Source organism: Ceratotherium simum, chromosome 11, assembly GCF_057802395.1.
Source record: "Ceratotherium simum simum isolate JZ-2026a chromosome 11, ASM5780239v1, whole genome shotgun sequence".
Lineage (NCBI taxonomy): Eukaryota > Metazoa > Chordata > Mammalia > Perissodactyla > Rhinocerotidae > Ceratotherium > Ceratotherium simum.
In genome coordinates, this window is record NC_141910.1 from 48,847,210 (window position 1) to 48,857,165 (window position 9,956).

General features: G+C 38.2%; 1 long non-coding RNA gene across 1 annotated transcript; it reads right to left on the minus strand.

Annotated features, from left to right (window-relative positions):
- Window positions 1-647: 647 nt before the first annotated feature.
- Window positions 648-7,161, minus strand: LOC147915996 (uncharacterized). The gene is made up of 2 exons (XR_015553671.1): window positions 5,525-7,161; window positions 648-2,089 (listed from the first exon to the last, which is right to left on the minus strand). It is a non-coding gene; the product is annotated as an uncharacterized LOC147915996 (long non-coding RNA).
- Window positions 7,162-9,956: the final 2,795 nt, after the last annotated feature.

A 9,956-nucleotide genomic window follows, 5' to 3' on the forward strand; every position in this document is an offset into this window, starting at 1 on the left:
AGATAAGATAGATGGGATCTTCAGCACTGCAGTTGAGTAGCATTTTCAACTAACTTTTGAGTAGTGGAACAAACATGATTTGATATTTTTAGCTTAGGGAGTTCTATCTTAAACCATACATGGCTGATAAAAATGTGAAATCTAAGCTCTTAGGCTTTCTCTTGAGTTAACCAGATGGTGTGCTTATGATCTGCCTACAAAATCTTTCCATTCTTTTCAAATAAAAAGCTATTTTTTACTTTCCACTTTAGATCATAAGCTTTTAGATTCTTTCCAAGTGAAAAAAAAATCCAGGCTACATTAGACACTAAAGTAAACTATCACAAGTCCTGAGATCCTGGAACTTGTGATAACCTAAGGAAAATGTCCCCTACCTTCATGTTCTTTACCCTAACCTTCTTATACCTTCATGTAACCTAGGCTCCTAATCTATCTCTATAGGAACAACCAACACACATACACTCCTTATTATGTGCCAGGCACCATTCTAAGCTCTTTTACATATATTTAAATTTAAAAATTTTTCCACTTTATTGAGGTATAATTAATATACAAAAAACTGCACATATTTAATGTATACAATTTGATGAGTTTGCATATATGCATACACCCATGAAACCATCACCACAATCAAGGAAATAAATATATCTATCAAAATAAAATTTTTATTTTGACTTAATTTCAGACAGAAAAGTTGCAAGAATAGTACAAAGAGCTCCTGGATACCTTTCACCCAGATCCACCAATTGTTAACATTTTCCTACATTTGCTTCTCCTCCCTCTTCTATATATGTGTATGTGTCTATAGTAAGTAATTTTTTTCTGAAGCATTTAAGTTCTGCTATGGCATTTTACTTCTAAATACCTCAGTAGTGTGTTTTTCCTTAAACCAAGGAAATTATCATTAATGTAATACTATTATCTAATCTACAGACATTCAGATTTCACCATTTGTCCCAAAAATGTCTTTTACATCAGAAGAAAAGCCAAAACTATGTGTGGATTCAATTGTCATGCCTCTTTAATGTCTTTTAGTCTGGCACAGTTTCTGAGTCTTTCTTTGTAGTAAATGACATGGACATTTTGGAAGAGTACAGGCCAGTTGTGTTGTAGACTATGTCTCAGTTCTGATGTGTCTGATAGCTCCTCATTAGATCCAGGCTATGCAATTTGGCAAGAATATCACAGATGTGATACTGAGTTCTTGTCAGTGCTTCAGGAGGCATATGATATTGGTTTGTCCCATTATTAGTGATATTATCTCTGACATCGATTGAAGTGGTATTAGCCAGATTTCTCCACTGTTAAGTTTTTAGTGTACCCTTTGTAGTTTGTACCCTTTTATCTTATAGAGAGATACTTTGAGACTCTGTAAATATTCTGTTATTCCTCAAACTTGCACTAGTTTTAGCAACCATAATTATTACTATGATGGTTGCTAAATGATGATTTTCTAATTCCATCATTTCTTCTACATGGCTTTCTACTTTAAAAATGAACTTTCGGGCCAGCCACATGGCGTTGCGGTTAAGTGCACGCGCTCCGCTGCTGGCAGCCCAGGTTCAGATGCGGGGCGCGCACTGACGCACCGCTTGTCAGGCCATGCTGTGGCGGTGTCCCATATAAAGTGGAGGAAGATGGGCACAGATGTTAGCCCAGGGCCAGTTTTCCTCAGCAAAAAAGAGGAGGATCGGCGTGGATGTTAGCTCAGGGCTGATCTTCCTCACACACACAGAAAAATAATTAAAAAAATAAAATAAAAAATAAAAATGAACTTCCTCTCTCTCTCTCTCTCATCTATCTATCTATTTCTGTAATTGTGGTCCTGTTCTTTACTCATAGGTTATATTCCTTTACTTCTGTTTTTTATTTTGATGTTCAAATTGTAACCGATTTGGTCAATGAGAGCTCCTTCAAACAGGTTCCGGTGACTTCCTGTGCACAAAAAGATGTCGTAGCCTCATCTTGTATTTTGCCTGCCCTAGTCCTGGAATCACCCATTTCTTCATAGAGGCTTGCTTCTTTTTAATGGAGAATGGGATTTGGAAGCCAACATCTGGATGCTGTGTGTGCTCACTGCTACTGGGTTCTATAAGCAAACAAATGCGAAATAGGTGTATTTATATACATTTATACCCACATTCTTGTGTGCATATACACATATGCATACATATACATATATTAACACAATCATTATTACAATTCTATGAAGTAGCTACTACTTTCATTATTTTCATTTTTACAGTTGAAGAAACTGAAGCACAAAAGAAGTTAAATAACTTGCCAAAGGTCTCCCAGTTAAGTGATATGGCTGAGATTGGAATCTAGGCTGTCTGGCTCCAGGCCCACCCTCTTAGCATAAAAATTTAAAGATAAAAGTATTTCCAAGGTTGAGAAGGAAGTTTATCCTATATGATCTAAAATTCATATTGAGTTCTTTGACTGTAAAGTCATATCCTGTTTTCTACCTGGGGAAGGGGGGCAGTAGGGAATGTACTGCAAACCTGGGAATCAAATCCAAGTAACAGACTTGACATAGAATTGCTTCTTCCTTCAGAGAACTAAAGGTTTGCAACTGCACCAAACTTGCTATGCCTAGTTCTGTCTTCCCTAAGGATGGGTCTAGTCCTTCAAGGACTTTCAGGCCCTCACTGAAATAGGCTTCTGGTGAACTTGCCCAGCAATCCAGTGGATGTGCTCAGGCTTCATCTCAGGCTAAGCTGAGGCTCCATCTGCTGCTTCTTATTCACAGTTCAAAGGACTTATGCAAAGCAAGAGAATTAGTATATTTTTTAAAGTAGAGGATGAAGAGGATTGTAGATTTTTAGACAAGGTCAAAGGAAATTTATTACTTTAAAATTAATCAAGAAATATTTCATGGTATTTGGAAAGTTGTTAATGCCTCTCCAGACAACACTTACTTGCCTTGCTCATGACTATGTTGCTCTGAATGGAGCAAAAATATTAAGAATGACTTATAAGCTAAATTTAATTCTTTTTTTTTGTTTTTATAATTCTATTTATTTATTTTTCCCCCAAAGCCCCAGTAGATAGCTGTATGTCATAGTTGCACATTCTTCTAGTTGCTGTATGTGGGACGCGGCCTCAGCGTGGCCGGAGAAGCAGTGCGTCAGTGTGCGCCCGGGATCCGAACCCGGGCCGCCAGCATCAGAGCGCACGCACTTAACTGCCAAGCCACGGGGCCGGCCCGCTAAATTTAATTCTGACCAGAAGGTAGAGTTATGGCATGACACCAGTGTGAATTTATCCTTGGAAGATTTCATAATAGAAAAAGAAGAATGTTGAACATAAAGTAGACATACAACCTTAACTTTGGGAGTGACATCATGAAAATAAAAAAATTCACGTGATAGCAAGGCCAGGGATTCTTAAAGGAAATACAAAGGGATAGGGGAGCTCCAAAATGATATTCTAACAATATGAATGCCAGTGATTCCATTGAGTAAGAAAGGGAGGTGTTCCAAGCAACCAGTGTGCTGTGAATGAAGCTCTCAGGTGAGCTCAGACAAACCCAAAAGGTCAAGGATGAACAAACAAATGTAACATACACTCCAAGGATAGTGTAATAGGGTCACTAGACTACAAATTATCTCTGTACACCCATACATAACTGGAAACTTGATACACTGCAGCTCATGGGGATATGTTGAATTATTTACTAAATGTTGCTTAGACAACTGTTTATCTATATGGAAAATAATAAAATTGGTTCCTATCTCACACCACAAACAAAAATAATTAACAGGAAGATTAAAGTCCTAAATATGAAAAGCAAAGATTTTAAACAAGGGAATGCTGAGGATAGGGAGAATATCCTTATCACTTAGGATAGAAAAAAGTTGTTTGTTGTTTTTTTTAAAACAAAATTAAAGCACACATGAAAGAAAATGATTGACATTTGACTATGTTAAAGTTTAAAAATTCTGTACATCCAAAAATACCATAAACAAAGTAAAAAGACAAGCTGCAGATTGGAAGAATATATTTGCAAATGCAAATGGATGACAAGAAATTAGTTTCTTGAGTACATAAAGAACTCCTATAAATCAATACAAAAAAGATAACCCAATATTGTAAAATAATAATAATAAGGACAGAGTGTATGAACGAGCACAAGAGCCCTTCACAGAAAAGGAAACTTGAGTAGCCAACAAACATATGAAGATGCTCCACTTCACTGGTAACCAGGGAGGTTAAAATCATGAGGTACAATTACATTGGCAAAAGTTAAGAATTCTAAGAAGGTGAAGCATTGGTAAAGATGTGAAGCAATGGGAAAGTTCTGGTAAGAGGCTATGTTGCTGTATCCACTTTGCAGAGCAATTTGGAAACTTAGATTGAGGTAGAAGATGTACATGCCCTAGGACCCAACAATTCTACTCCTAGGTAAATTTTCCCTTAGAGAAATGTTACTTGTGTGCACAAGGGCTATGAAAAAGAATGTTTATAGCTACATTGTATGTAACAGCAAATATTTTGTAACAATCTAAATGCCCCATCCACTGAAGAATGGATAAATAACGTGTGTATATATTAGTTCAAGGAAATCCTCTACAGCAGTGGAAATGAATAAATTTACAGCTATCTGTATCCCCACAGAAGAAGCAGGATGCAGAATAATGCATACATAAAGATAACACTGACATAAAATTTAAAACATACAAAACAATCCTACATATTTTGCTTAAGGCTATATACATATGTAGTAAAATTGTAACAAAATGGATGGAAATGAAAACCACCAAATTCAGGAGACTCATCTTTTTGGTTGGGGGGACAGCAAGAAAAATGTGATTATGGAGTACAAACTATTAATAACATTTTATTTCTTAACACAAGTGCTGGTTATATTAATCTGCATACTGAAATGTTTCATAGTATATTTAAAAGAAAAAGCACCTTGGTCTTATTTTCCTGACTGTAAGCTTATGATAGAAATGTATTTCCTTGTCATGATGGACAGTTATTACCCCTTTTCCAATCAAGCCTTTATGTTCTAGAATTTGGGTTCTTCTCCACCGGTGTGTGTGTAGGGAGGGTGGGGGGTGGGTTGTAGCTCCTTTGTACTTCAGTGGCTATCACAGAAAAAAATGCTTCCAAGCCTTTGTTGGAAAGGAATTAACCTGGTACTGAGGATGGAATAGTGATGTGGAAGATACCGGTGCTTGAGATTGAAAAAGGAGTAGCCTGATTAGGAAAAAAAGAGGGGTCCTGCGGACTGGGAAGGGAATTGGGTTGGGGGTTTTTCTTAAGAGGTTAAGATGTGTCTTTCTTATGTGGCTGTGTCCAAGGTGGTCAAGGCTGGCATAAGTGCAGAGGGCTTGAGAGCAAAGCAGAAGCCTCTGTGCTGTGCCAGCCTGTGGTCAGTGGGGAGATGGCAGTGAGGTCACCTTAGTGACCCTTACAGAGCCGCAGGGCCTACTAGATGGAGGAAAACCATCCCCCAGCAATAGCTTTCTCTAGAAGGAGCAATGGAAACAATGGAAAACTCAATGAACCATACCTCATCCTTGGCATCGAGTAAGGCCAGGTCTTCTCTTAGGATCCAATTTTCCATTTTTCTCTTAGAATTCGATTTTCCACCCATATTGGAAGTTCCTCGATTTCTCTTAGAATTCCATTTTCCACCCATATTGGAAGTTCCTTTAGCCAGGCCTGAAGCAGCTCAGGTTAGATTTAATTTACTTTAGAAAAACAGAGAAATGTGATGTTTCTTGCACCTGAATGATCATTCAATAAATTAAAGCTACCACACAGAATAAGCAAAGGCTCTAGAGACTATTAGGAATAGGTCCAAATCCAGAGGTGCTAGTACATTGTTAGCAGGTAACTGGAAGGAAACAGAGCTAGGAGTCTCTTTTTTCTATCTTCTCAAGGGAGGAAAATAACCTCCAAACTCAGGGGCCAGACCAATAGTAAAACAAGGAAACTTAGGTTCCCAAATAAGTGGCCTTGTACAAAAGGAGCATTAGATGAACCCATAAGGTGGGCCATCGGTGTGATTCAGCTTCCAAGAAAATAAACCTCATAGCAGACTGCAGTGACAGACTTACAGGGTCAGATCACCAGAGGGAGAGAAATCCCACTGTGTGCCAGTTAGACCACAGCCAGGTCTGAGGAATAGTGACAGCCAAAATGTACTCAGAAGTGAGTGAAGTTGAGCTTTCAGGTAACCATATTCTGTGACAAGCTGTTCAAGAGTATGCTGACTCACTTACAGAAAGCCTCGCATTCTCTGTGCTTTAAAAAGGTAAATATTATAACTCTAATTTCTCCTAGATTTCTGAAAATCAATGAGCACTAAGTATACTTAGAATAAAATTGTACAAAAGTTACTTATACAAAATGTCCATGTTTTAAGACTATGCATGGAAAAAAAGGATAGAAAATGTATTAGGGTTCTCCAGAGAAACAGAACCAATAGGGAGTATAGGTATGTATGTATATACTGTGTGTGTGTATGCAAAGAGATTTATTATAAGGAATTAGCTCACACAATTATAGAGGCTGACAAGTCCCAAGACGTGCAGGGTGAGTAGGCAAGCTGGAGACCCAGGAGAGCCAACGGTGTAGTTCCAGTCCAAAGGCCAGCTGGCTCAAGATCCAGGAAGAGTTTGAGTCAGAAGGCAGGAATAAACAGATGTCCTCCCAGCTCAAAGGCAGTTAGCCAAGAGGAATTCTCTCTTACTGCTGGGGAGAGGGGTGTAGGGGGTGGGGGAGTGGGGTCAACCTTTTTGTTCTTTCAGGCCTTCAGCTGATTGGTTGAGGTCCAGTCACCTTAGAGAGAGCAACCTGTTTTACTCAGTCTACCTATTTAAATTTTAATCTCATCCAACAACACTCCCAAAGAAACACCCAAAATAAGGTTTGGCCAAATATTTGGGCATCATGTGGCCCAGTCAAGTTTACACATAAAATTAACCATCACAGAAAGGAATATATCAAAATGTTATCAATTTATTAGATACTAATAGTTTCCCTTGAATTGGACCTATATTTTGTTTTATTTCAAATGGCATATTGTATTTCCACATTTTAAATAATTTCTGCTTCTTTTTTATGCTTTTAGTTTTATATGTTCAATCACTTTTAGTTCTTGTAAAATTAATTTATAAGGGCCGGCCCCCATGGCTTAGCGGTTAAGTGCACGTGCTCCGCCGCTGGCGGCCCGGGTTCGGATCCTGGGGGCGCACCAACGCACGGCTTCTCCGGCCATGCTGAGGCCGTGTCCCACATACAGCAACTAGAAGGATGTGCAGCTGTGACCTACAACTATCTGCTGGGGCTTTGGGGGAAAAAAGAAATAAATAAAATTAAAAAAAAAAAATCACGTTTGTCTTTAAAAAAAAAAAAATTAATTTATAAACCTTAATTACTAAAACATTGCTCTCTGGAAAACCTAAATAAAGAATTGACATCTTCACTAAATACTTTTAGTAAGGCCAAATTTCTAAAAATATTTTCATATTCTAAAGATTTTATTTATTTTATTTTTTCTCCCCAAAGCCCCAGTAGATAGTTGCATGTCATAGCTGCACACCCTTCTAGTTGCTGTATGTGGGACTCGGCCTCAGGATGGATGGAGAAGTGGTGCCTCGATGCGCACCCGGGATCCGAACCCGGGCCGCCAGCATTGCAGCGCGCGCACTTAACCACCAAGCCACAGGGCCGGCCTATTTTCATATTCTAAATGTTCGCTCTGATTTCAAAATTTCTAATGGGGAAAATATACAAGGCTTGATATGATTGCCAAATTACTTTTGTAGTTCCAGCACTATAGGCTGGAACTGAAATATAATTCCAAATATTATCACAATTCTGAGCTCTTCAGATACTATTTAATTTTCTCAGAAAATTTTTACCTTGATTTGCTATCACAAATTTATGGTAGCAAATATAGTTTATTGGGAAAACAGTTAAGTGATTCATTTATTTACATCTTTATTGCATCACTTGGAGATATTCTAATTTAGTGACTTTGTGCCAAATTAAAACATCTGGAAATCTAAAACTTCAGCTAAAATTCCAGATTTCTTCCCTAGCATTCCATAGTACTCTGTTCAAAACCCAATAAAGTTTCCATATAGTTTTTTGTGTGTGTGTGAGGAAGATCAGCCCTGAGCTAACATCCATGCTAATCCTCCTCTTTTTGCTGAGGAAGACCAGCTCTGAGCTAACATCTATTGCCAATCCTCCTTTTTTTCCCCCCAAAGCCCAAAGCCCCAGTAGATAGTTGTATGTCGTAGTTGCACATCCTTCTAGTTGTTGTATGTGGGACGCGGCCTCAGCATGGCTGGAGAAGCGGTGCGTCAGTGCGCGCCTGGGATCCGAACCCAGGCCGCCAGTGGCGGAGCACACGCACTTAACCGCTGAGCCATGGGGCTGGCCCCTTCCATATAGTTCTTATTGGAATTATTTTCCTTGACTGCCTGTAATAAAATTTACTATCTTCCCTCAGATGTTACTTTCAGCTCCACAGCATCAATGAAAGCCATTATTTTTAAAATTGTGATATTTTGCCTTTTAATTATTAAGATACTTTTATGTGTAACAATTGAAGTTTTCCAGTAATAACTGCATTTTTTTCTTGTTTTTATGAAATGTTTTATGAGACTATAAATCTAAATTGCAATAAGGCTGTATTAATTAGTTTTATTAAATATTTTATGCCTAAAAATCCTTGATTGTACTTAACATTGACAACACAGTAGATGGTGTTAACAATTTGAATATCCTCTTAAAATATTTCTTGTTTGATCAATGGAAATTCTTAGGTGAAATTTTTAGAAGTCATTATTTCACATTCTTCATTGTTATTTTTTAAAATTTTTTAAAATTTTATTTATTATTAGAGAACATACTTTTTTTTTTTTTTTGGTGAGGAAGATCAGCCCTAAGCTAACATCTGCCAATCCTCCTCTTTTTACTGAGGAAGACTGGCCCTGGGCTAACATCCGTGCCCATCTTCTTCCACTTTATACCGGACGCCACCACAGCATGGCTTGACAAGTGGTGCGTTGGTGTGCGCCCAGGATCCGAACTGGCAAACCCCAGGCCGCCGCAGCGGAGTGCACGCACTTAACCGCCTGCGCCACCGGGCAGGCCCTCAAATTCTTTATTGTTGAAAATGATTTATGATATCCTTTTAATTTTCTCACTGATGACCGCAAATCTGAATCATGAGTTTTAAGTGAACACGACTTCTTTTTGGGTGAAATGTGAGTTGAGCACTTTCAACACTAAAATTTTGATCACTGTTTGCACTCAACATTTACATCACTTGCAATAAGTCATGTTTTCATTTCAGAAATGAAAATCATTTATTTCATATTAATTCTTGTACAGTATCAAAAGACATTTCAGGATGTTTCAAGAAATGTTCCAAGTTATAGTTCATTATCATGTTCTTCCACAGTTTTAGAATATGAACATTTACGACATTTAAAAAGAATGTTAAGAAACCAATCAACACTTCGCTGACACTTCATTCTGGGTGGCTTTTTTTTTTCTTTTGGTGAGAAAGATTAGCCCTGTGCTAACATCCATTGCCAATCTTCCTCGTTTTTGCTGAGGAAGATTGACCCTGAGCTAACATCTGCGCCCATTTGTCTCTATTTTGTATATGGGATGTCGTCACAGCATGGCTTGATGAGTGGTGTGTAGTTCCACGTCCAGGATCCAAACCTGTGAACCCGGGGCCACTGAAGCAGAGTGCGAGAACTTAACCACTATGCCACCGGGCCAGCCCTAGGTGTTTTTTTTTTTTCTCTCCAATTTACAACTTTTAATTCAAACACAGTATCCTTACAGAATGTGTACTTGTTGCAAATGTACAGCTTGATAAATTTTCACAAACTGAACACACCCATATAATTGGCACTCAGATTAAGAAACAGAACACACCAGCATCCTAAAAGCCCCAATCCCTGTACCCT